General features: G+C 33.2%; 1 pseudogene; it reads left to right on the top strand.

The window, feature by feature from the left end:
• The first annotated feature begins 6,939 nt into the window (after window positions 1-6,939).
• LOC120159668 lies at window positions 6,940-12,551 on the top strand (annotated as a pseudogene).
• The last annotated feature ends 68 nt before the right edge of the window (window positions 12,552-12,619 follow it).

Below are 12,619 nucleotides of genomic sequence, written 5' to 3'. Positions count from 1 at the left end.
TTGAATTGTTTAACTATTATTGGATGTTTGAACTTTTTTATTTATTTGGTTTGATCTTTATTAGCTTCATGTTTATTATTTTTTGCATTATTAACATCTTAGTTGCATTATGACCAATTTACCATTTCGCATTTGATTTGAATATTGATTATGAACACTAATGGCTAACCTCTCTTTTGATCTTTGATCTTAGCAGCTTAAGCTATATTCAATTAAAATGTTTAATCAATTGGCTATGTTTTTCAAAGCCTTCTTTCACTCAGTTTTTGAGTCTTTTTTATTTAACAAAAAAGGGGAGAAGTGTTAAGTGTTAAAAGTTTTAAAGGGGAGAAGTGTTATAGTAAGGGGGAGTAATTTCAAAATTGATTTCAAAACTTATTTTCAAAGAAAATCTTAAAATTACTCAAGAGTTTTGTTATATCAAAAAGGGGGAGATTGTTGAAAACATTTTGATATTTCGATATAACAAACTAAGTTTAAATGATTTTCTAAAGTATATTCGATTCAATTAATCGAATATCAAATTATTACTCCAAGTCTTTCAAGATCATTTCAAACCTTACTAAATGTGTAAAATTATGTACTTACACTATTTTTGAAACAATTTTCACAAAGTATTTTGAACCAAAATCAAGCCTAAAATCAAATTTTCAAAGTGATGCACCGATGCACCAATCCATGCACCGATGCACCATGGAATTAATTGAAAATCGAATGCATTTTATGCATCGATGCATATACCATGCATCGATGCACTTAGTGCATTTGATGCATCGATGCACAAGACCATGTATCGATGTACTCAGGCTACTTCAAAACATCGAATGCATTTTATGCATCGATGCACTCTTAGTGCATCGATGCACTGAGAGTCCAACGGTCAAAATATTTGAATTTTACACTTGATGCACTGATGCACCTAGGGTATGCATCGATGCATGAGACGCTCCCAATCACTAATATTAATTTTTTTCACACTTAAACGGATCTATTGACTCCACTAAGCATCCCCAACGTTCAGAATCATTTGAAGGTGTATTTAAACAAGCTTAGAAGCCATTGATCAAAAAAAAAGAAACAACAAGCAACTAGAATCAAGAGAGAATCAAAGAGAAAGCATCAAACCTCAAGTTTGAGCATTTCAAGCATATTTTTCATTCAATATTCATTTTACTTTCAAGAACACTACTTGTACTCAATTGTATTCATTTTTGAGTGTTCTTTTCTTTGTTCTAGAATTGTGCAAACAATCTACCTTGTGAGGATTTCCTTGTAAGTTTGCAAATTTGTAATTTTCTCTTTGAGAAAAAGTGTTCTCCAGAATTGGGGTATATTCTTGAGGGTGTTGTAAGGTTATCTCTTTGGCCTCAAAAGAAAGAACAAATTAGTGAATTTGTTGGAAATTCCTTAGTGTGGATAGCTAAGGTAGTGGACATAGACTTTGGTTGAGAAAGTCGAACCACTCTAAATCGCTGTGCAAATCTTTTCAATTTTCTGCAAAAGCTTCCACCAGATTTTTGTTTGCCAATTCACCCCCTCTTGGCCAATTTCATCGATCGATTAACTCAACATAAAGCCCATGTTATGTGATATGAGAGCTAGTGGTATAGTTGACATGCCAAGAGTCGAGGGTTATAGTGGTTATTCGGGACAATACAGTGGTCCTTCGGGACAAATTTCATATGTCACTCAGTGGGACTTATACGAGCTGTGGTGACAACATTTGTGCACAACCTCAATGTACTCACATACCTTCAGGTTTTTGTAACACCCCCAACCCGTACCCGACCCGGATCCGAGTCTGAGGTGTCACATTGACTTTTCAAACTTTGACTCTTGACAAAATTCAAAGAAAATTTAAAACTTTCATTAAAATAAAAGCGGTTTATTTACATAAATCGACCAAAATAACCAAAATCGATCAGAGCATATTCAACTCAATCAATTAGTACATGCCAACTATATTCAACATAACCAAACCCATTTAAATTATCTATTTTCTGACCTGAAATCTTTGTAAGGGAGATGTTGACATGTTTTGCTCTTCTTCGCTTCTCTTATCGCTTCTGTAACCTACGTGTGAAACAATCACACGCTAAGTCTATGACTTACTGAGGCAATGAACATATATGCAAACTTTAACTAATAATCATACATGAATATTTACTATTATCATTCATACAATTCATACACTCTTACAGGTAACAAATATATATACATACGTAAATGTCATAATTATTCATATCTCTTATCTCAAGTTCCTATGATCTCTTATATTCATATCATTTATCTTGTAAACTTGTTACTATATCATCATGTAAATTAATTATAATCATTCACATATACTGTAACATGTACTCATATATGTTCTAACATAAAACACATATACAAAAGCAACTATATCATCATCTTCATGCTTATCACTATCATTGATTCCTTTTTCATATGATCTTATAATTACCATTTGTACAATCATATATCACACATAACATTTCACAAGGAAACAAACACATTATCATATCAAGATCATTTATATTATCTCTTTATTAGCCCATGATACACATATGAGAACTAAAGATATGCGAGTACATAGAGGTTGTGCACTATGCTGTCACCACAGCTCGTATAATTCCCTCAAGGGGCACTGAATATTTGTCCCGAAGGACCACTATATCCCGAAGGACCATTGATTGTTCCGAAGAACCACTATGTTCTGAATGACCACTGTTTGTCCCGAATGACCACTGATAATCCCTCGACTCTTGGCATGCCAACTATACCTCTAGCTCTCATGACACATAACATGGGCATTATCATTTATGTCATTTCACGTATTCTTATATACACATAATTCACTTATGCGTAGAACATTTTCATTTCATATCGCTTATATACTTTTTCACGTAGTCACATAGATCCATGTCATATAACATATATCCAAAGTGCATATAATTACGTAGATCATTTCTCAGATATTCATGTAAACATACATCTTATATCTCGTTCACATATGATCATATATACTACATATAGCACATAGAAACACCTAGAACGCTTTCACATAGCTTATATCAATTTTCAGAGTCCTTTCATATTACTTGATAACATATATCATATATGTATACAATAACTTATATCATATCATCTACCTTATGCTCCATTTCTTTATATTCCCTTAGATTTCATAAATATATCGTATTTCTAAACATATATCATTTAATAGTATTTATTTATGTATTAATTTAATCTATTTACTTAATTCAATTTCGTATATTCATTATAACTTTTTCATATAGCTCCATAGATCTTTAGCATATAACTTATCTTACATATTCGTATCATCCCTTATATTCAAGTTTCCTACTTGATGTACTATTCCCCTTTCATTCTATAATTCAATCTTATTTAGTTCCCTTCACTCTCAATAAATCAAAAAGCTCTATTATACTAATTCTCATAGTGGATCATATCACTATGTACTTGACCAACTCATGTTTCTATTATGCATATAACTATTACACTTGTTTACCTAGTTCTTATCACTTCTCACGAACTCACTTTCATCATATTTCCTATTATTACATATTTTATCATAACCATGTATTCACATAGTCTTATATTTCATTATCATATGACTTATATTTGTTCTCTTATGACTCTTCGTAGACATCTATTTCCATTTCCAAATATCACTTGACTTATCTTCTATATTCCTATAATTTCATAACTTATTTTATATTCTTTCATCAACACTTAATAATGTTTTTACATAAACCATATAGCACATAAAAAACATATCAATTCATATAATCAAACATACATACATTTCATATTAATTACATAATCATGTACTATACTATCGGAAATAGACTTATCGCAAGTCACTTTCCATATAATCCTATGTAATAAGATGCACTCACCTTGGCCTTACTAAGTTCCAATCCACTTTATGTTTTCCTCTCTTTCGATCGAATCTTAACTTGATAATCGTTTCGGAACTGGTTCATGTTCGATATCTACATAATCATACATTGATACATATCAGTATCCCATTGATATACTCAAATCTATCATTTCTTAGACCAAAAGAAATGTCTATTTCAATTTCCCTTGAAGTGCACCGATGCATCCCTTAACATGTGCATCGATGCACTCCTTATGCATCGATGCACTAATTGTATTCGATGTTTCCATTTTTAAGGGGTGCATCGATGCACTTCCTGTGCATTGATACACACTGAACAATTTCTGGAAATTTACCCTTGATGCATCGGTACATGATGAATGTGTACCGATGCACACTAAGCCATAATTCCAATTTATACCCGAAAATCCACTCTTTTTAGCTTAATTACTTCATATATAATCCCCTTTCTTATTCTTAGCTTACATACTAATATTCAAACTCATTTTTATTCATTAATCACCTCTTTAACATCAAAACCCTATTCTCCATATGCAATTCAAGAATTACACTAAATTTTCAACATGTTCCAAATTCAATTTTATTACTTCATATCTCTTAATTAGATTGATGACAAGTCAAATTTATCTTCCAACTCTAGTTATGAACTCTATCTCAAGATTTCATCCAAGAACCTCAAATCTTTAATCCCTCCTAACTCCATCATACCTTGATTTTAAGATAACTTAAGCTTTCCTTAAGCTTAGTTATCATCTAATAATCAAAACCCAATCTTAAATTTAACCAAAAACTCAATAATCAGAAAACTCACCTTTGGCTCTTGGTTTTCACGCGTGAAGGAAGAAGAAAGATGAAGAGAATTCTGGAAACCACTTTGTTTCCTCTTCCCTTCTACGTGTTTAATATATAACCATATTTAAATATTTTCCTGCCCTTCAATTCACCTTATAATTACTAACATCTTTCAAGTAATATTTTAAAATAAATCATTGAACTATTTCATTCTACTACTTTAGTCACCAAATTCTGAAACTTTACAATTTGATCACTAACCCGGTATTGATGTTACAGTTCTCAACAGTGTACATGGGCTAATAAAGAAATTAAATAAATATACTGAATGTGATATGTATATGTGATTTGTTATATGGAATAAATTACAGGATTCATGTATTGGTTATATGAAATGATATATGTTTTTAGTTATATGAACTGTATTACATGAATTATATGATGTTAAGTGTATTTCTTTATGAAATGATATATGATGGGTATAAATAATAAGTATATGATGATATGATAAAAGGTATTAATGATAATAATAGGATAATTATAAGGGAGAAGATAATCATATATGTACATGTGTGGATTTGATATATGAACAAAAATATGATGGAATATGTGCATGTATGCATTTTGTTTATATGAAATATTATATGGTTATATTGTATGTTTTATATGCCTCACTAAGTCATCGACTTAGCGTGTGATTGTTTCACACGTAGGTTTGGAAAGCGATAATAGAAGTAAAAAGGAACAAGACATGTCAGTTATCCTTACCGAAGATTAGATCAGAAATGTATATCGAATTATATGTATTTTGTTAGAAAGAATTTAGTTGGTATGTAATAAAAAGGATTTGTATTAGAAACGCTCTGATCGAGTTTTGTAATGTTTAAACGTATTTTTTTATAAATGGTAAATGTATAGAAATGAACATTTTAAATTTTAAGAGTTTATACGTATTTTATGGAAGTATTGTAGCAGTACTGTAGCAGGGTATCAGTTCCCTGTAGCAGGAAATCGGTTCCCCTATGACAATCTGGAAAATTTTAACATTTGTGTATTGTAGAAGGATACTGTTCACGGTACTGTTTATTACTATTCATGATACTATTCATACCGTATTTTACTGTTCATAAATACGTTTTTACCTCATAATTTTATAACAAACACAAATCAACAATATGATCGTATTTTCTTAATATAAGTTCAAATATTCTGATATTTTGCAAGAATAAAGATTTTGAAATGTCAATGTGACATCTCAGACTTATATCCGAGTCAGATACGGGTTGGGGTGTTACAGGGCCAATGGGTTATTTCAACTGACAAGTGTGGTTTAAGCTTTGGCAACCTAGGCCACATGATTATTGTTAATTTTGTAACTAGTTAAGCTTATGATCGTACACTCGGACTTACCTATCTATTAATCCATCAATAATCATTAGTATTAGGATTAACAACATGCACCCTAATATCGGATATCGGAATATATATATATATATATATATATATATGCACGAACAAGATTGAAAAGGAAGATTATTAACTCACATCCAACGTTTATTATTTTTTTCAGTATTTTTTCTATCTTCTTCAAATCACATTTGGTCACAGATTTTTGTCCAATCTTAAAAAGATGAATTAGGTAAGATCACACCTTTATATTCATACCATCAATAAAAATTATAATCTTGAAATATTTGCTAATAAAAAACAGCAGATTATATTCCTCCATTTACATGTATATTTTTCATTTTCTTTACTTTAAGCTTGATATTCCTCCATTTACATATATATATATTTCTATTTTGAAAATGGTTTGGTAACAAGCAATACAAAGTTTCTCTGCAAACCACATGTGCCCTTAAATAAGCAAACTCAGACTTACAATGAACCGCTACAAAATGCTTGGAAGTAAGCCTTTCTGATTATAGTTCTTTAATCTACAAATCATGTTAAAATGGATTAATTCACAAATTAGGCCCTTCATTATACCTGATTTTCACTTGGCTACAATATGAGGTTAAAAAAGTGCCTTTTCCTTAGCGGAAAAGCTTGGTATTGTATGAAGGATTAGGTAGGTAGGTACCTTTCAATCCCAAAGATTTGAATTATTTTAAGATCAAATCGGATATGGGACGTTTGTTTCAATATTTTGCTTCATGGCATCACAATCTCAACCTCTACGCCTGTCAATGGCGACTGAAGTCTCTTTCAGTATTTTGCTTACAAGCTTTGACATATCTAAGACTCCTTTGCAATTTTTTTCCTAATCATCTTCATTCTCTTGTTCTTAACAAATTGTTATAATTCGCCCTGTTTTTAAAGCTTATATAAGTAGCTCATATGCTTCAACCTTCATGTCTCATATCCATACAAGCATCGAGATTTTCGAAGTTTTAGCCCAGCTCAAATGTCTATCAATGGGTTTTTGGTTTCCAAAACGACCCTTTTTCTCGTCGGTTTCATCACATTCGTTACCCTGCCTGCAGAAGCTGCTGTGAGGAAGTACCAGTTTGATGTGAGTAAACTCAGAAATGAACGTTTAGATTGTTTAAATTCTCGTGGTTTCGAATTGACATGACGTGTTTAATGAACAGATTCGAGTGAAGAATGTTAGCAGACTGTGCCATGCGAAGCCGATTGTGACCGCAAATGGGAGGTTTCCAGGGCCTACAATCTATGCTCAAGAGGGAGATAGAGTTATTGTCAATGTTACAAACCATGCAAAATATAACATGTCGATTCACTGGTAGGATTTTGATGAACTATGTGCAGAAATAAAAAAGTTGAAACGAAGTTTCGTATAATGTGTTGTTCTGATGATCTGTTTAGGCATGGATTGAACTTTGAAGCAATATCGAAACGGTTGGGCGGATGGACCGGCTTACATAACGCAGTGTCCGATTCAGACTGGGAATAGCTACGCTTACGACTTCAATGTAACAGGGCAAAGAGGAACTTTATGGTGGCATGCACAAACAACCAGCTCAGATTCATCCCCAAACGACACACGGTTTAATCAATACCACAAACTAATATGAAAATCAGTTAACAGTTAAAGAAAATAATAAAAATGTTTTTGGTGAGAAAAAAATGCCAACTTCTATTTTTATGAGTGGGAATCTTAGATGTCCACGTCAATAGTAACCTCTACGCCACCGCCTCAACCGCCGTCAGCGCCGGCATTCTAACAGCCAATCACCCGCTCTTAGGATGATATTGGGTCTTATCACCAGCACTAATGATTTTTGTGAGTTAAAAAAATGCGTGATTACTAACACACGTGGCAATCAGCAAATCAAGTGTTTCGGGAGATACGTCTTTTCCTAACCATCTGATCAGCATTTGATGGATTTGGAACATCTGCCTTTCAAATCAATTTCTCCTTTTATTTACCAATTTTACAAAAGGGTAAACTACAATCAAGGTCACTGAATTATGTGTTTAGTAACAAACAAATCATTTTAGAAAAAATATAAAAAAATAACTCAATTAAAATACTGATATAAACATGTCATCTCGTTATTAAAATTAAAACGGGCGTCTAATGTATCTTTATATAATAATATTTTTAATTTCCAAAATCTATACATTTTATCAATTATGTCTTAATTCAAAATAATTCAATAAATTTAATCTTCATATTTAAAAATTCTATCAATTTTATCTTTTATTACGATACTGACAAACCAAACGAGAGTATAAAATCAAATTAGTTAGATAACTGAATTTTTCATAAAACATAACAAACTACTGTTAAATTGTTGTTATACCCAAGAAATGACATAATAATAATAATATAACATTTATAACAAAAGAATAATCAATTTAGGTGAAGAATACATATTAAAATAACAATATTTTTAAATATAATGAATTAAACTACTTCAAAATAAAATCAAAATAATAAAATTTAAAAGTTAAAATATTATTATATCATACCATAACATTATCTCATCGATAAAGATTTATCACAAGATATAAGAAGAATAGTTAAAATCCAAAATAATTTTAAACCTTGTCCTCAAGTAATCTTAAAACAATGGAAAATGTGTGGCGTTTATTGAACCTGTTAGGCAATTCCAGACAATGGTCTAGTCTAGTATGGCCCTGGCCGCCAGAGCCAAACTTGAGGTGAACGTAGAAATTCTAAATACAATTCGTTAATATATGATTAAAAAACAATAAATTTTAATTGTAATTGAAAATTTTATTGAAAACGTAATTTTTTAGTTTTGATAAAATAATATTTTATATTAAAACTGAAAATATTATTTTTTTTCGTAATATTTTCGATTACAACTGAAAATGTTACAACTGAAAATGTTATATTTTTAATAATATTTTTAGTTATAAATTTTAAACTTCATGCAATATAACTTTTAAATTATGGAAAAATATTACAAAATTGCATAACTTTTTAATTTAAACAAGATAATATTTTATGTTGAAAATCATATTAAATTAATTTTAAATTAGATTATCACACAACATAACTACCATAAAGGTGGTGAAATCCCATTTTCATTGTTTTTGGTGGAAAGCAATTTCTAACCAGCTCCATGAAATATTAATGGAAGGGGACAAATCAAGGGTTGAAGCTCCTCATTTTGTGTGTAAAATTGAGTTAGCTTTATTTTTGATAAGGCGAGACACCCCATTCCCTTGATATCCATGCCCAATTGTCATTAACCCCTAACCAGCTCTTCCCCTTTCACTCTAAGTTGCCGTGTAATTGATTCATGCTGTGATTTTGCGCAGGGGTTGACGGTTTGATGATTCATGTGGAAACATGTTGAATTTATTAGGATAATGAAGGATCCTCTTCCTTTAGCTGACATCTTGAGTCAAATGACAAACGCCTCGCCCATAATAAATAACAAATTGCGGGTTGAATTCATCGAGCGACTTTAGTAATTAAAGCGACTGTTTTTTTTATATATTCTAGGTTCGAATAGTTGTGTTTATAGGGTGTGTGTATTATCAATAGTTAATAAAGATTATAAACAGCGTATGTAGGGTATGTATATTGTCAATAGTTAAGAAATATTATAAACAAATACTACTTTATATTAGCGTGGGTTTGAAATATCGGATTAACACCATCCACCCTAATATCGGATATATAGCACGAACAAGATTGAAAAGGAAGATTGTTTGGTAACAAGCAATACAAAGTTTCTCTGCAAACCACATGTGCCCTGAAATAAGCAAACTCATACTTACAATGAACAGCTACAAAATGCTTGGAGGTAAGCCTTTCTGATTTTAGTTCTTTAATCTACCAACCATGGTAAAATGATTAATTCACAAATTAGCTCCTTCATTATACCTGATTTTCACTTGGCTACAATATGAGGTTAAAAAGTGCCTTTTCCTTAGCGGAAAAGCTTGGTATTATATGAAGGATTAGTAGGTTGGTACTTTTCAATCCCGAAGATTTGAATTATTTTAAGATCAAATCGGATATGGGACGTTTGTTTCAATATTTTGCTTCATGGCATCACAATCTCAACCTCTACGCCTGTCATGGCGACTGAAGTCTTTCAGTATTTTGCTTACAAGCTTTGACATATCTAAGACTCCTTTGCAATTTTTTACCTAATCATCTTCATTCTCTTGTTCTTAACACAATTGTTATAATTCGCCCTGTTTTTAAAGCTTATATAAGTAGCTCATATGCTTCAACCTTCATGTCTCGTATCCAAACAAGCATCGAGAATTTCGAAGTTTTAGCTCAGCTCAAATGGCTATCAATGGCTTTTTGGTTTCCAAAACGACCCTTTTTCTCGTAGGTTTCATCGCATTCGTTACCCTGCCTGCAGAGCTGCTGTGAGGAAGTACCGGTTTGATGTGAGTAACTCAGAAATGAACGTTTCGTTTGTTTAAGTTCTCGTGGTTTCGAATTGAAATGATGTGTTTAATGAACAGATCGAGTGAAGAATGTTAGCAGACTGTGCCATGCGAAGCCGATTGTGACCGCAAATGGGAGGTTTCCAGGGCCTACAATCTATGCTCAAGAGGGAGATAGAGTTATTGTCAATGTTACAAACCATGCAAAATATAACATGTCGATTCACTGGTAGGATTTTGATGAACTATGTGCAGAAATAAAAAAGTTGAAACGAAGTTTCGTATAATGTGTTGTTCTGATGATCTGTTTAGGCATGGATTGAAGCAATATCGAAACGGTTGGGCGGATGGACCGGCTTACATAACGCAGTGTCCGATTCAGACTGGGAATAGCTACGCTTACGACTTCAATGTAACAGGCAAAGAGGAACTTTATGGTGGCATGCACACATTCTTTGGCTAAGGGCTACAGTGTATGGAGCCATGTCATCATGCCGAAACCAGGAACGCCATTTCCGTTCCTGAAGCCAAATATGGAACAGATTGTTGTATTAGGTCGGTTCCAGAGTCGATGTTTCAGATTGGTTTTTACTAGTTTCTTGTGATTATGATGTATATGGTGAAACTGTGTTAATGGTCCAGGGGAATGGTGGCACAAAGATGTTGAAGAGATTGTCAAGCAAGGAACTAACATGGGATTGCCACCAAATATGTCGGATGCACACACATCAATGGCAAACCGGACCTCTTTTTCCATGTTCTGAGAAGCGTAAGCCGAACTTTTGTCGAAAAACAGTTTTCACTTGCAACGCTCGTTGTTCAATCCTGAATGTTTTCGATTTTCAGATACATTTGCAATGGAAGTCGAATCCGGGGAAAACGTACTTGCTGAGAATCGTCAATGCTGCCCTCAATGACGAGCTTTTCTTCGCAATAGGTCACAGCATGACGGTAGTTGAGGTCGATGCGGTTTATACGAAGCCGTTCGTCACTCAGCAATACTGATTGCACAGGGCAAACCACCAACGTTATCGTTCGAGCTGATCGATCCCCGGGCAGATATTTCATGGCTGCTAGGCCTTTCATGGATGCTCCACTTCCTGTAGACAAAAAAACAGCTACAGGGATATTCCAATACAAGGAATCCCAAACACTGTTCTTCCTACACTTCTCATTACCCACCTCCCAACGACACAGATTTCGCTTTGGGTTACAACAAAAATCTCAAAAGCTTGAACTCTGCAAATTTTCCAGCAAATGTGCCCCTTAAAGTCGACCGAAAACTGTTCTACATGGTCAGTTTCGGCAAAGATCCTTGCCCGACATGCGTTAACGGAACGAGAATCTTAGCCTCGTTGAACAATATTTCCTTTGTGATGCCTAAAATTGGTCTTCTCCAAGCTCATTACTTCAATATTAGTGGGGTTTTTACAACTGATTTCCCTGATAAACTCTTAAGCCATTCAACTATACTGGTGCACCCTTAACAGCCAATCTTGGCACTGCACATGGGACAAGGCTTAGCAAGATTGCCTTCAATATCTACAGTTGAGCTAGTGCTTCAAGACACTAATCTCCTTACGGTCGAGTCACATCCGTTCCATCTCCACGGTTATAACTTCTTCATCGTAGGAACTGGTATCGGAAACTTTGATCCTGTCAAAGATCCAGCTAAGTACAACTTGGTCGATCCGTTGAAAGGAACACCGTCGGTGTTCCGACCGGGGGATGGACGCTATTTCGGTTTAGAGCAGACAATCCAGGTAATAAACTCAACTTGTCTTATACAGAAAAACTTGAATTTGATTACTATGTTTTTTAATTTCATTGAATTTTCCCGGTTTAGGTGTTTGGTTTATGCATTGTCATTTGGGCCTACTGGTGGGGATTGAAAATGGCATTTGTGGTTGAAGATGGAAAGGGAGCTGATCAATCAGTTCTTCCTCCACCCAAGGATTTGCCACTTTGTTAAATGTTGAAAAAGTTTCTCAAGTTCAACAAAGACCATGTTTGTGTATAAAACTGTATCTTCTGCTTACATATATATGTATG

The sequence above is a fragment of the Hibiscus syriacus genome, unplaced genomic scaffold (assembly GCF_006381635.1).
Source record: "Hibiscus syriacus cultivar Baekdansim isolate YM2019G1 unplaced genomic scaffold, ASM638163v2 tig00111372_pilon, whole genome shotgun sequence".
Classification (NCBI taxonomy): domain Eukaryota; kingdom Viridiplantae; phylum Streptophyta; class Magnoliopsida; order Malvales; family Malvaceae; genus Hibiscus; species Hibiscus syriacus.
This window is presented reverse-complemented; position numbering and strand designations above follow the sequence as displayed.